The sequence below is a fragment of the Ylistrum balloti genome, unplaced genomic scaffold, assembly GCF_031769215.1.
Source record: "Ylistrum balloti isolate Yb309-2 unplaced genomic scaffold, AGI_CSIRO_Ybal_v1 Utg369934, whole genome shotgun sequence".
NCBI classification, from domain to species: domain Eukaryota; kingdom Metazoa; phylum Mollusca; class Bivalvia; order Pectinida; family Pectinidae; genus Ylistrum; species Ylistrum balloti.
In genome coordinates this window covers 1,323,211-1,340,060 of record NW_026782045.1, presented here as the reverse complement: position 1 = coordinate 1,340,060, position 16,850 = coordinate 1,323,211, and the positions used below count along the sequence as shown (strand labels likewise).

Sequence of the window (16,850 nt, the reverse complement as noted above, 5' to 3'; positions counted from 1 at the left end):
GATCACAGACATAAAAATGATGGAGTCTTCAAAGCACGAGGACTTGGAAGAGTGCCGTAGTCAACGTAAGTTTGAAATAGTCACCAAGGAAGGTCGACAGGTCAGTACATACAAGTAAGTTTCATTGCATTGAAACCAATGATATCACTATGTAACAAGTATCTTGAATTCTGATTCGATTCAGAATGTGGCTTTTTATTCCGGCTGGTGAAGTCCATGTAAATTTCGTACCCTAGGAAATCCAGACCGACATGTCTGTCAAGTATACAATATGCATTATCACAGGTCCTCATAATATTAGGTCATTATATGCAATCAAGTTCCCCTAAGGAGTGGTCTGGAAATTGGAAACATTCAGACGTCGAGGGGGCATTTAGATCGAAAGAACGATTTTGAATACACTAACGTAGTTTTTTTACAGTGAGCTTGCAAATTCTTCCCTACCAGCTGTCCATCGCAGAACCAGTAGTCCCTGCTATAGGCCTAAGCTGGCTTGACAAAACAGATTATGACAGGTCACAATAGAGGATGAAATCAAAGAAAAAGTGAAAATCCATTACATTGGTAATTGTTTCAATAAGTTTGTTCTATGCAGTCACCAAATTAAGGTGGATACACGCATCAAATCGTTTGTATCATTATGGTTTAGAAAAATTAATATTGAAAAGAAAAAAGTAAATAATTATATGTATATGTACATTAATACTTTTTATTCTCATGATCAGAGGTTGTAGTTATTGTAAGGCTCATTATCATAATGTTGATATAAATCATAACAATATTAGTAAAGGTCACCACAAAAACACATTGTGAATTTGTCCTTTTGATATTTATGGTTAAAACAAGATGCCCATTCCAATATGTTTTGTTCCATTCCAATGTCATGAGTGCTCCAAGTTACATGTATAAACTTGTGAAATATACTAAACAAAAAAAAGAAAGATACGCTACTTTATTGTGATTAATTAATTAACCCCTTCATAAATCCTTACCAATCATGTACGAATAAAGTAATTGATCAATTCTGATAAAACTGTAGTCATGGTTCATTATAAAACTTTGCGTTCAGTTGATTTTATTCGACTGTAAAGGACATTGGGGTCAATTTCAAAGGTAACACCACTAGTAACGGGTATGGCCACCGTTTGCTAAGTAAACAGCATTGCAGCGTCGTCGCATGGAACTCGTAAACCGGCGGATAATTCGAGGAGAGATGTTGTTCCATTCAGCGATCAAGGCTTGGGTCAGCTCCTGCAAGTTTGACGGCTGATTTAGACGTTCTCTCACGCGTCGCCCAAGAACGTCCCAGACATGCTCAATCGGTGACAAATCAGGTGATTTAGATGGCCAATCTAACACCTGTACGTTATTCTGCTGCAAGAAAGTTCTGCTGACGCGACTGGTGTGCGCTGGTGCGTTATCCTGTTGAAAAATGGCGCCAACTCCATGGCGTCTTAAGAATGGCAGAACCACTGGTCTTAAAATTTCGTCCCGATATCGAATGCCGGTTAAATTGCCATTTAACACAACAAGCCTGGTACGAGTCCCCCCACAAATACCACCCCAAACCATTACACTTCCGCCGCCAAAGCGGTCCCGTTCTGCGACGCAGCAGCTCGCAAAACGCTCCCCTCGTCGCCTCCACACTCTGCGCCTTCCGTCACCGTATTGCAGACAAAACCTGGACTCATCTGAAAACAGAACATTGTGAACACGGGTCCATTTACACCGATTATTACGGTGACGTCACAATAAATTGGGTCCAGTGTAGGGACGTCGCGCTTTCAACTGGTATGCCCTCAACCTGTTGCGGACTGTTTAGGGAGACACACGACGCCCAAACAATGTCCTTGTAGTCTCTACTGCGGTTACGAGTCGATTGCGCAAGTGTATCAATCGTATACAACGGTCATCCCTGGTGGTCGTTTTACGGGGTCGGCCGCTTCGGGGACGATCGGATGTTGACCCAGTTTGGTTTAAACGACTTACCAACTGGCAAATTGTCTTAACACTGCAACCAAAATGCCGTGCAACTCGACGGCGAGACTCCCCAGCCTGGATCATGCCTACAGCCCTTTCTCTCTGTACTTGTGACAGCCGGGGCATAATGATAAAGTTGATATATAGCAAGATTCGGTGATTTCTAAGTCCTAAGGATCTAAGGAACAGTTGTCAGTTTGAATGTTTATGAAATTCAAGCGAAGATACAAGTTAGTCGCAGAAAACCTCGTGCAGCTCTTGAATTATTTTGGTAACCCCCTTGGATTTTGTAATGTAAAACATTACCATTTTCTAATATTGCACAAACGTCATTTTGTTTTCACTCATTTACAGGCATTCGCCAAGGAAACATGTTAACCTTCTTTTTTTTGTTGAGTATATGTTATTGTAGGCTGGCCTAAGTACTATGATGAGTGGAGAAGGAAGGAGGACCTGGTATCAATAGCTTCTACAATTGAAAATTCTCTTTGCAAAAAACTTACAGTAAGTGTATACTAAAAATGATTTACTTTTGTAAAATCATTTTACATTGCTTCGGGTTAACAGGAATTGACCATGATGAAACATTCAGAAAAGAAATTCAACAGTCAGGTACATGTAGAACAGTAGACATCTTCTGAGATTTTGATTCTTGATGACATTTCAAATTTCAAATTTATTCTTACAGAAGTAAACTAATTTAGATTGAACCCTGTTATTGGTAGGCCACTAGTGGTGAAAGTTCTTCATCTGTTTTATATGTCTTCACTAGCCACAATCCATTTATATTACTCTGATGAAAATGTGTTACAGTGTTTTGATCAATTAATTGACATTTTTACACAACTGCTTCATATGTTTAAAATTTCAGATTCGAAATATTGTATGTTGTGTTGTTGATTTCCTTGAATAATGATGTCATAACATAGATGTCCCAAAATTACATTGTCTGTCCTGACATCTGTCAGACCTCTCTTCAAAAATTTTTACACTTTAAATGCAGCAGGCCAGTGACATGAGTTTTGACAGTTTAATGACTTTCAAACTATTCTGTATTGCAGAGTCCAAATCTGACTGGCATCAATTCTATTTTTTTCCAACCATCATCAGTGGATGGTTTCAAACTTTTTGGCGACCTTCATTTCATTCTGCAGTAAGTTGTCTGTCCAGAAACAATGTGTATTATAGCTGCTTCTCAAAAAATACCAGAAGGATATTTCTCAAATTCATATGTAGGTTTGTCAACCCCAGCATTGCCTGTTCAATTTGAAGATGATTGGGAAAGTAAAATTACCAACATTTGCCCATCTGGGATTATGACAGTTGAAGTTGGTTATAGCTATATTTTATCTACACTCATATGGTGCATATTTTGTCAATGGAACAGAACATCAAGAGGAAAGAGACAAGAAGTTCAGAAAAAAGATTTAGCTGGGATGTAATCAGTAAAGGTCATTTACAATGGTGGGGGTCAAGATTCCTGTTGGATCTATTGTCTATGATGTGATATGTAATCAATATTTATAATGCTTATTGTTTATATGTGATACACTTTGTATTGCAGATCCAGATAAAAGAACACTTATCAACGAGCCTAAAAGATTCAAGAATCACAATTAGGATTCCTGTTATGGAAATGGAAGATTTTAAGCCAATGCAAAATAATGCAAGAATATACAAGGTCACCAAGCACAGGGTTTTTTTATAATATAAAAAATCGACAGGACATGGAGAAAATTTTGGGAGTTGGATGGGACTATAGAATTATAAATGTACTGGGTGACAGTTATTTTGTGAAAACAGAGACTGTCAATTTTTAGCTTTACAGAAGAAAACCATTAAAGGAATACATATTATACCCTGATCACAAACAAGAATCAGAAGTAGACAGGGGAGTTTGTTTAACTTTAACATTTGTTGTGAGCTGGAAATGCTTCCAGACTATCAGTTCTACAAAATGCAGATGTATTGTGATCATACCTGACATTGTCAACAGGTTAGCTGTATCCAGATGTATATCAGCAGATACATTCTTTTTCATATTCTTAAATCCAGTTTTTTTGAGTCGGTCTATATCTGATCAAATTTTACAGTTTCTTCAGATTCTCGAATATCAACTTAATGTTTCATTTAATGTTGACACTCAACAAATTCACAATTTCAAAACTTTGCTTCACGAGTTGAAACAAAGAGGACTAAAAACATGTAAAAAAGGTGGGAGACAGTACAATGAGTTTGTAGAAAATTTGAAAAAAGTATCTTACAACTGGAAAGTAGGAATAGAGCGTCACAGTATGCAAAAAATGGTGGAGATTATGGAAGAGGAAAATCAGATAAATCGACACAACACATTAGCTGAAAATGTAACTTTTTTACAAAATGAAAATAAGGGGCTAAGTGATAAAGCAGAGAAAAATAAGGTGCTTTTGTGTGACAAAACTAAACTGATTAATAACAATGCCAATAGATGTACAAGTTCTACAAGAGGAAAAAGAAAATCATTTGAAGACTGCAGTAAATCTCATCAGTCTAAATTACGTAAAACAGAAGTAGAAAAATGTAGAAGGGCTTTGTCATTTCTGGAAAAAACATGTAGATTGTCAACAACAACGTCAGTTGGAGGTATATCTTCAAACAAAGGTTTCCTTATCATTGAGAATGAAGTTTTCTTGTTTGGATTTTTCCCTTCATCAGACTCTCAAAGTAACCAAGTCTAGCTCCTTGATCAACATTTGACATGGACCAGGTTTGTGACACATTTCCTCTTTCCTTCCTCCCTCATTTACAGTAATCCTGATCTAAAAGTAGAGTTTGAGGAAATATTGTCCAGCATTCTGATTTCTGCCACTAAAAGTGCCAGAATTTATTTCAACTAAGAATGTTTTTGCAATAAATTTGTGCGTTGGTCCCATGTGATGATGTTTATAAAATGATGACTACATATCCTTTGAGTGTCTTGAAAAATTAAAATGGTTATTTCACTTACATTCTATAATTTCAAGTAACTTTTGTAATAGGTATAAAAAATTTTGTTCATACTCAGCCAAGTCAGCTTTTCGTAAAGACTTTCTTATTATTGTACAATCATTGAATTTAGATTTAAATTGCTCTTTGTTTGTGGTTCATCGCCTGCCTTTCTATCTTTAAACAAAACTTGTTACTGCCATTAAGTATTTCTTAAAAAGTACTGGATGGATCACACTCAAATTTTAGATATGTAGGTTTTTCTTCATTGATATTATAAGATAAAGGTAAATGTCCTCAGAAAGAATTAAGCTCTTGGTAAATGGAGTGGTGTTTTGTATTATTGATTTAAGTAAAATTTTCAGTGCAGGCCATTTGGGGCTCTTGTAATTATATATTGTATTTCATAAAATAAAGTCTATAAATTTAATGGACTTTTGAAACACATATAATGATAAGTTTAGATAGGTATTCCAAGAATGTATTTTACATGATGCCCAATTTATTTTTATAAGACGTTATACATGTAATGTCTATCTTTATTTTTTCATGTTTTTAGTCTGTATTTACATTTGTTATTTTCACTGATATACCAAGATGTGGTGTTTCTATTATTATGTTTTATTTATTCTATTTTGTACTTCCAGTATTTGTTATAATTTACGTAATGATCAATGGCATTAAAGAGATACAGTTGAAATTTCGCTCTTTTTCATACTGTATGGGGTGTGAAATTGTTTTTTTTTTAAATATATACGTGTCTCGTAAAAACAGACGGAGGATAGTTAACAGAAGTCTGACAATGACACATGTATCCATGTCTCCCAGAAGTCTGACAATGACACATGTATGCATGTGTCTCAGAAGTCTGACGATAACACATGTATGCATGTCTCCCAGAAGTCTGACAATTACACATGTATGCATGTGTCTCAGAAGTCTGACGATAACACATGTATGCATGTCTCCCAGAAGTCTGACGATGACACATGTATGCATGTGTCTCAGTAGTCTGACGATGACACATGTATGCATGTGTCTCAGAAGTCTGACAGCGGATAGCTGTGGTGTCTGTTTGTGTATCACACAGAGGTCTGACAGAGGATAGATGTGGTGTCTCTATGTATATCACACAGAGGTCTGACAGAGGAAAGCTGTGGTGTCTTTATGTATGTATATCACACAGAGGTCTGACAGAGGATAGCTGTGGTGTCTCTATGTATATCACACAGAGGTCTGACAGAGGAAAGCTGTGGTGTCTTTATGTATGTATATCACACAGAGGTCTGACAGAGGATAACTGTGGTGTCTCTATGTATGTATATCACACAGAGGTCTGACAGAGGATAGCTGTGGTGTCTCTATGTATGTATATTACACAGAGGTCTGACAGAGGATAACTGTGGTGTCTGTATGTATATCACACAGAGGTCTGACAGAGGATAGCTGTGATGTCTCTGTAGTGACAGTACAAAGTGCCAAGAGGTGACCTGAATCTATCTTCTTTTAGTAAGAAGCAATCCCTATTTGTTTACCTTCAATATTCCTTAATCGTTGGTTGTTCAGGAGGTAGTGATACATTATATAGTGTTATTCTGCGACAATCTCGTTGAAAAGAACATGAATTACGACAAGGAATCGTCAACACAGCATACATTAAATTGTTGACTTTCCTGCCATATTAGGCGTTGTATTGTTTTATTAAACGATTTTCCTCCATAAGCATATAATTGATATTCCTAATAACGCGCCACAGTATGGCACATGAATCAACACCTGTTTAGATACAGACTTGTAGCTAACTAATAGTGATTGTCACGAACTTCGGAAAGGTTTAGTTGGGCAAGATATGACATGACTTCTGTGTGCACTGTTAGGTGATGAAAATCGCACCCTGGAATGGTTTATGAAATCACGAGAAAGTCTAGGAATGTCGCAATTATCGAAAAATGTGTCAGAACATCGGCATAAATATGGCGCCCGGCAGCGTCACTTTTCCTTTTGAACGACTTCTTCTCAATGGCTAAACATCATGATGTAACGCTGGAACATTCTTCAGACAAAGCCCGACAAATCGCATGAACAATTATTCAAATGAAATAATCTGACTGTTTGTATGTAAGATCCTGGAATGAAGCGTAACAAAATTTTCGAAAATAAATGACCTTGACCTATATTCGAGGTCGCAGGGATCAGTTTTGTTGAAACCTGTAGATGGTTTATCAATTTAACCAAGACATGAATACAAATGATACAGAATGTTCGACATGAAAGAAAACAAAATAAACTACCAGACCCAGACCAGTTGAGTTTTGTGTTTATGAATTATTGTTAGTCTAAATGAGAACAGGCAAGTGAAATGTATACATTTCGCTGTCTTTGTAGTATGAGATATAATATGTACAAGATAAACAATTCAGTTAAGACTTTTATAACAGATATCGTGTTGGAACGATACAATACTACCTAACTCGGTACGAATGATAATACTTTTTATACCTAATTACTTATAAACTGTATTAACACAATGATCAAGATTGTATGGTGGGATTTTCGAAACCACTATCACATGACGTTTCATTCTTCATGCCTTTGATATCTCCCTTCTCATCTTTGTTCTTAAAATCATATTCGTATACATGCATGGTAATGTACATGTATTAATTATGATCAGGGACACCCTATCGCCCATTTCGTAATTCTGGTCGTTTTCAAAGTGAACAAAGTACAAGAGCCACAGGAGACTCTACATAGAAAAATTGTGAAGGATTCATCCAGTAGTTCCCATCAAATCGCCATAACTTACAGCAGACGAAATCAAAGATTTCTGTCGAGGCTATTTGGGATTTTTTCCCCGATCAGTTCCACATTAAGCAATACTTGTACAACGAGGTACGCATCAAATGAATTCAATTCTGTTTAAAAACAGAAGATCAACGAACGAACAAATGACCACGGATATAAAGGCGATATTCTCAGTTCATTATCATTGAATGGTCACAAAACACTCCCCGAAACACATTGTCATCGTTGAAAGTCTATAACATAGAGGTTTGATCATTAAGAAGATTGCTTGAACCAATACACTAGTTTTTTGTTGTACAGCGGGGTGTTTGGGCCACTTAAAACAAGAGCTACTTTCTTGAACATACAACTTACAATCAGGTATGTACAACTCATTATAAGTAAATTGATATAAGGTAATCAGTTGTTTGAACAAGACAGACATTTTTAAGTAACCCTAATTTACCATTGCATTTGTGAAGTCCAGTCATGAAACATATCAGACCCTTTATTTGGACGACTCTATCTAGGTACGACAAAATAGTAAATGCGCAATATTTTGGCCAATGCATTTTCATTGACCATGAGAAAGGCGTACAGTAGTTGTAGATCAGAACAACGATCATATCAATGTCCACTTGTAACGTTTCGCATTCAGTCTTTAGCCTAACGCACTTAACATTAAGTATGGATAGTTTGTCATCAGTTATGCAGAATTTCCAAGACAAAAGAAAGAAACAGATATAAATAACTCTTTATTTCAAATTTCAAATATCCTTAAAAAGTTATTAAGGGATAGTTTCTCATGAATTCAAAGGGGCATGTTTCCATTAAGGCAAATGTATGTCAACTTTAAGGTTATCTTTAAAACGAATTAAGGATATAAACGAATTTAAGATGTCACATTTCACATAAAGTCATTTTCATTTAACACAGCATAAAGTATTTCCTAATTTCAAGTAATTAAAGCTATTATGTACTCAAAGACCTAAATATAGTGTATACCAAGAGACCCAGATATTGTGTATACCCAGAGATCTAGAAAGTGTGTATACCCAGATACCCAGATATTGTGTATACCCAGACATCTAGATATTGTGTATACCCAGACATCTAGATATTGTGTATACCCAGAGACCCAGATATTGTGTATACCCAGACATCTAGATAATGTGTATACCCAGAGACCCAGATATTGTGTATACCCAGACATCTAGATATTGTGTATACCCAGATACCCAGATATTGTGTATACCCAGAGACCCAGATATTGTGTATACCCAGAGATCTAGAAAGTTTGTATACCCAGATACCCAGATATTGTGTATACCCATATATTGTGTATACCCAGACATCTAGATATTGTGTATACCCAGATATTGTGTATACCCAGAAACCTAGATACCCAGACATCTAGATATTATGTATACCCAGAGATCTAGAGATTGTGTATACCCAGACATCTAGACATTGTGTATACCCGAACCCAGATATTGTGTATACCCAGAGACCCAGATATTGTGTATACCCAGAGACCTAGATATTGTGTATACCCAGAGACCCAGATATTGTGTATACCCGAACCCAGATATTGTGTATACGCAGACATCTAGACATTGTGTATACCCGAACCCAGATATTGTGTATACCCAGAGACCCAGATATTGTGTATACCCAGAGACCCAGATATTGTGTATACCCAGACATCTAGATATTGTGTATACCCAGAGACCCAGATATTGTGTATACCCGAACCCAGATATTGTGTATACGCAGACATCTAGACATTGTGTATACCCGAACCCAGATATTGTGTATACCCAGAGACCCAGATATTGTGTATACCCGAACCCAGATATTGTGTATACCCAGAGACCCAGATATTGTGTATACCCAGAGACCCAGATATTGTGTATACCCGAACCCAGATATTGTGTATACCCAGAGACCCAGATATTGTGTATACCCATATATTGTGTATACCCAGACATCTAGATATTGTGTATACCCAGATATTGTGTATACCCAGAAACCTAGATACCCAGACATAGATTTTATGTTTTCACAGTTTTCTAGAGTTTGTGTATACCCAGAGACCCAGATATTGTGTATACCCAGAGACCCAGATATTGTGTATACCCAGACATCTAGATATTGTGTATACCCAGAGACCCAGATATTGTGTATACCCAGAGACCCAGATATTGTGTATACCCAGACATCTAGACATTGTGTATACCCGAACCCAGATATTGTGTATACCCAGAGACCCAGATATTGTGTATACCCAGAGACCCAGATATTGTGTATACCCAGACATCTAGATATTGTGTATACCCAGAGACCCAGATATTGTGTATACGCAGACATCTAGATATTGTGTATACCCAGATATTGTGTATACCCAGAGACCCAGATATTGTGTATACCCAGAGACCCAGATATTGTGTATACCCAGAGACCCAGATATTGTGTATACCCAGAGACCCAGATATTGTGTATACCCAGAGACCTAGATATTGTGTATACCCAGAGACCCAGATATTGTGTATACCCAGACATCTAGATATTGTGTATACCCAGAGACCCAGATATTGTGTATACCCAGAGACCCAGATATTGTGTATACCCAGACATCTAGATATTGTGTATACCCAGAGACCCAGATATTGTGTATACCCAGACATCTAGATATTGTGTATACCCAGACATCTAGATATTGTGTATACCCAGAGACCCAGATATTGTGTATACCCAGAGACCCAGATATTGTGTATACCCAGAGACTCAGATATTGTGTATACCCAGAGACCCAGATATTGTGTATACCCGAACCCAGATATTGTGTATACGCAGACATTTAGACATTGTGTATACCCGAACCCAGATATTGTGTATACCCAGAGACCCAGATATTGTGTATACCCAGAGACCTAGATATTGTGTATACCCAGAGACCCAGATATTGTGTATACCCAGAGACCCAGATATTGTGTATACCCGAACCCAGATATTGTGTATACCCAGAGACCCAGATATTGTGTATACCCAGACATCTAGATATTGTGTATACCCAGAGACCCAGATATTGTGTATACCCAGAGACCCAGATATTGTGTATACGCAGACATCTAGATATTGTGTATACCCAGAGACCCAGATATTGTGTATACCCAGAGACCCAGATATTGTGTATACCCAGAGACCAAGATATTGTGTATACCCAGAGACCCAGATATTGTTTATACCCAGAGACCCAGATATTGTGTATACCCAGAGACCCAGATATTGTGTATACCCAGAGACCCAGATATTGTGTATACCCAGAGACCCAGATATTGTGTATACGCAGACATCTAGATATTGTTTATACGCAGACATCTAGATATTGTGTATACCCAGAGACCCAGATATTGTGTATACCCAGACATCTAGATATTGTGTATACCCAGAGATCTAGAAAGTGTGTATACCCAGACATCTAGATATTGTGTATACGCAGAGACCCAGATATTGTGTATACCCAGAGACCCAGATATTGTGTATACCCAGACATCTAGATATTGTGTATACCCAGACATCTAGATATTGTGTATACCCAGAGACCCAGATATTGTGTATACGCAGACATCTAGATATTGTGTATACCCAGAGACCCAGATATTGTGTATACCCAGACATCTAGATATTGTGTATACCCAGAGACCTAGATATGTGTATACCCAGAGACCCAGATATTGTGTATACCCAGAGACCCAGATATTGTGTATACCCAGACATCTAGATATTGTGTATACCCAGAGACCTAGATATTGTGTATACCCAGACATCTAGATATTGTGTATACCCAGAGACCTAGATATTGTGTATACCCAGACATCTAGATATTGTGTATACCCAGACATCTAGATATTGTGTATACCCAGAGACCTAGATATTGTGTATACCCAGACATCTAGATATTGTGTATACCCAGACATCTAGATATTGTGTATACCCAGACATCTAGATATTGTGTATACCCAGACATCTAGATATTGTGTATACCCAGACATCTAGATATTGTGTATACCCAGACATCTAGATATTGTGTATACCCAGAGACCTAGATATTGTGTATACCCAGATACCCAGATATTGTGTATACCCAGAGACCTAGCTATTGTGTATACCCAGACATCTAGATAATGTGTATACCCAGAGACCCAGATATTGTGTATACCCAGACATCTAGATATTGTGTATACCCAGAGACCCAGATATTGTGTATACCCAGACATCTAGATAATGTGTATACCCAGAGACCCAGATATTGTGTATACCCAGACATCTAGATATTGTGTATACCCAGAGACCTAGATATTGTGTATACCCAGACATCTAGATATTGTGTATACCCAGAGACCCAGATATTGTGTATACCCAGACATCTAGATAATGTGTATACCCAGAGACCCAGATATTGTGTATACCCAGACATCTAGATATTGTGTATACCCAGAGACCTAGATATTGTGTATACCCAGACATCTAGATATTGTGTATACCCAGAGACCCAGATATTGTGTATACCCAGACATCTAGATATTGTGTATACCCAGACATCTAGATATTGTGTATACCCAGAGACCAATTTTCCGTAATATGCACCTGGTACGTTTTTTGTAACGCAGACAGAATTATCTATATCAGGGCTTCCTGGTTCAGTGTACATGTGGGTACACCGTGTAACATCGCTGTGTTGTGAATGCACATGTACAGGACGACTAGATAAGGAAGGAACGAAAACCTCACACGATGTCACACATCAGGATAACCCTTCGAGGGTGCAAGGTATGAAGTTTTTAAACATCTGATCAAAACTGCGTCATTACATTATTAAAACCATGTTTTGGTCAGGATAAATTGTATGACGAACCATCAACCACGGTGTTATACATATCTTACATAACTGCTCGAATACACGGCATAACACACTGTTACGCTTGTAAGTAAACGATATACTACTGATTTGAACCGTGAATGATTTATCTCCGAGCGGAAACACATATAATACTAACAACTATGATGTTTGCCTTCAATGATCTGTATTTATACCGACAGTACCACAGTACAGTACCACAGCGAGACAGGTCAATGCTTTGGTCAAAAGAAAGGTATGCATTTTTACAACCCACCTTTTTTTCCTCAATGTTTTGAAAAGAATATTCAAAACAATCCGTGTTAATTTTGCTAGTACCATGAGGCAAATCCACTTAAACGACTGACATATATTTACACGATGTCAAATATTCTCTCGGCACCTTTCTGGGATGTCTAAACTAATATTTACAATGGCGGTCACAATACGGAACCTCTCTAGGGTTGTCTTCAAAGTGACATTCTGTAGCTCAATTTTTTGGTAAGCTTTAAGTATTCACCATTAGTTTCGTATTTTTTCACATATTTTTTCATGTAAAAAGTGATGTATATATATCATGTATCTCAAACGTAGTTACCAGACATCAGAAATGAACATGTGATGTGATAACTGGATTAATCTCGAGACGTTAAATTTTCCAAATGAAATCGGTGTGTCCCGAACGCCTACAAAAGACGTAGGCTGCATTCGCGTAACTCGGTTGAAACGGTTCAGGTGGTCTGTAATTAATCCACTATACGCGAACGCACTTGTACCTAATGTTGAATCTGAGATATATAAAGCTCAAAATGCAAAGTTTCGGAATTTTCTGTCAAGAATTAAACTAAATTTAAGATACCATCCATTTCACTTAGACTTTATAGCACACTGCTCCGGAAGATATGTGCACTGACCCTACTTTTTATGCTGAAATACTGAAAAATAATGTTATTCAGCAAGTTTGTTTTTTAGGTACAGTTGGACCCCTCAAACTGCACGTACCAATTATTCCGCGGTTCAGCCTCGGTCCCGATTTGTACCTGCCGTTTTTCTTGCAGGTTCAACCGGTCCAACCGTTTCAACTGCATACGCGAAAGCACTCTTAGTTTGGTGTAGGCCCACAAGGCCTCCAAAGAAACAAGCTGGCCTTATTGGTAAGGAGTGAAACTGTTTGTGAGTTTGCACACACATATTCAACAGAAAAATGAAAACATATATCACAAGCAGTGAGTTTGGTGCACTTTGTCCATTCTAGGTACCGATACGTTATGTTTTGAGTGACAGAGACTTGGATTTGCCAAGCATAGATAATCATTCGGTCATTTGTGTTCAAGATTGTGGTGAAATGGGTCCCCAAATATGTTCAAGTTTTCAGGGGGGAAAACTTCATCACTCGCAATTTTGCCTGAACAGTAAAAATGATGAAGCCCACGAACATAGACAATACAAATATTGATATTTTGTGCGGGGCTTTTATGTCAGATGACCTCTGACCTAATGATTTTGCTAGAAAAGCTATCATCATATTATATTTTCATGAAGTAAATTTGGAGCTTACTATAAATCAAGTTTCGTATTTTCATTCAAACATACGCATACCACGCTTTGCACCTGTACTGAACTGATGGAGGAAAAGAAAATTTCAGATTTGTTTAAATAGGAAAAATGATATTTACCATAAATCCTCATAATTATAACAAACCATTTTATAATGGCAATTCATGCCAAACATTTAACCAATAAAACACCAAAACAGGATACACATCTTTGTTAGTCAGAATGACGGACTTTTGTATAAGGTAGGCATTCCAGCACCCTCATTACTTTCACTAGTTTCATATTTCTTGTACGAGATGTTATTGCTGTTTAGAATAATATGCGCATGAAATAATTGCATGGGATTTTGAGCATTTGATTTTGATTATGTTTTACTAGTATTTATATTGATTATGTTTAACTAGTATCTGTATTGATTATGTTTAACTAGTATTTATATTGATTATGTTTAACTAGTATTTATATTGATTATGTTTAACTAGTATTTATATTGATTATGTTTAACTATTATTTATATTGATTATTTTTAACTAGTATTTATATTGATATTGATTATGTTTAACTAGTATACATATTGATTTTGATTGATGATATATAATGTCTTAAAATACAGCAAAACCAAATAATATACAATATATTTGAATGCTTTTAAGCAATATTCATGACGCAATATGTTTAGTATTTATATTGATTATGTTTAACTAGTATTTATATTGATTAATTTAACAGTATCCATAAAATATACAGAATTGATTATGTTGGTTAATTTGTTCTGTACCTCGGTTAGCAATGCTACTAACTTTCCATATTCTGTTTGATCTAGGAGGTAGATGTCACACTTTAAATTTGTTCTGTACCTCGGTTAGCAATGCTACTAACTTTCCATATTCTGTTTGATCTAGGAGGTAGATGTCTCACTTTAAATTTGTTCTGTACCTCGGTTAGCAATGCTACTAACTTTCCATATTCTGTTTGATCTAGGAGGTAGATGTCACACTTTAAATTTGTTCCAATTAGCAATTATGTTTATTTCTGCTTTAATCAATACAGGAAAAAGGGTTGATTTATATATACAGTTTTTTTTACCTGTGACACTATACATACATAATGCATATCCCAACCATTCTGAAATACAAAAAAACACTTTCTGTTGCAATTTGGCTGCGAAAAATATCAATTGATTGGACTAAACGTTCAATGGATAACACAAGTTTTTTAAACAGATTTTGATTTCATTACCCAAAAATACATAGTAAATTTAGGATAGATGGCTTTAGTTATGACCTTGACCTTTTATTATATGACCTTGACCTTTTCTTATATGACATTGACCTAATTGTAATGAAAGTTGAACAAGGTTGGCATCTGTGATATTGATTATACATCACAAACATGGTTATATACAAAGAACTACAACACAATCAAACCAAAGTTAGAAAAAACGTTAAATAGGTTTCATTAACAGGAAGTGAATGCATGATAAATGCACTTATTTATAACATTTTTTACATTGTAGCTGTAATCACTTTGCTTTTTGTTCAGTATCCATGATTTTCCTTGATACGAAATATTTATATAGCATATATATGCGTTATATACATCTATGTCTATATCATATCAAATTAAGGTTTATATTGATAAGGAACAGCTGACAAGCACTATGTAAACAGCCCTATGAAATATTACCTAATTGAATAAATAAAGAAACTGCATGTAAATGGCTTAAGGAATACCGGCTGCACTGGATGTTCACTACTTGCAATTAAAACTAAAATATTGGAAATCTACTTGTGTGACATTGAAGATGTTCAAGCACGGAGAGATACCGCCACTTTAAGCGTATGGATATGTCGTTAAATTTGTATACCTTTATGAACACAAATAGTTGTAGTCTTGTCGTTGGCTGCTTTAAACAAGGCCTTGATGTGAGAAAATATCAGATTTTCAACGCAATTTGTATATGCAACTATGGAGAAATATCAACTGTGACGTTAGTGATATAGGCATGTCGTTAAACGTCTGATAATTTATTAATGTTTAGTGTAAGTATTGTCTTTGTGATTGTCGTGGTCGTGTCACCGAATGTGTCCAGCTAAAGCATTGATGGGAGAAAATCACTACCATTATGTCAATATACTAAGCTTAAAGATATACATACAATAAAAACGCTGTTTGGATTTCGAAACAAATTTAAATCAAATGAAATTGGCACCGTCTAAAAGTGAGCGCATGTTGATCAACTTTCGAATTAATTGATTCATGGTTTCACTTAAGTATTTAAAAAAAACCCTTAAATCTTAGAAGATTTCATGAAGACGCACGCCGACATGTACCAATGTGTTACCACGGACTACTATCTATCTGGTGTTACATTTTCATCACCGTCTTCTTCTTTATCATCATCAGGTGGTGGGCGAGTTTCGCTGTGGTAACACACTTGTCTTTCTCCGTGCCGTCCGAGGTTCGATTCTCCGCGCGCGCTTACATCATGAGTGATAAGTAAAAGTTGAAATGAATACAGTTTATATACGGAGAGAATGTATAAAAAAAAAAGTGGATTACAAAATTGGAAAGGGGATGTTTGGAGGTGTGGTAAGCATTTAAGAATAGGTATTAGAACAAGTGCGCTTATGCACGACGATCATATCGAACACTGGAAACTGAT

The 16,850-nt window shown here is 36.4% G+C and overlaps 1 pseudogene; it reads left to right on the top strand.

The window, feature by feature from the left end:
- Positions 1-16: 16 nt before the first annotated feature.
- LOC132547123 (uncharacterized) lies at positions 17-3,954 on the top strand (annotated as a pseudogene).
- Positions 3,955-16,850: the final 12,896 nt, after the last annotated feature.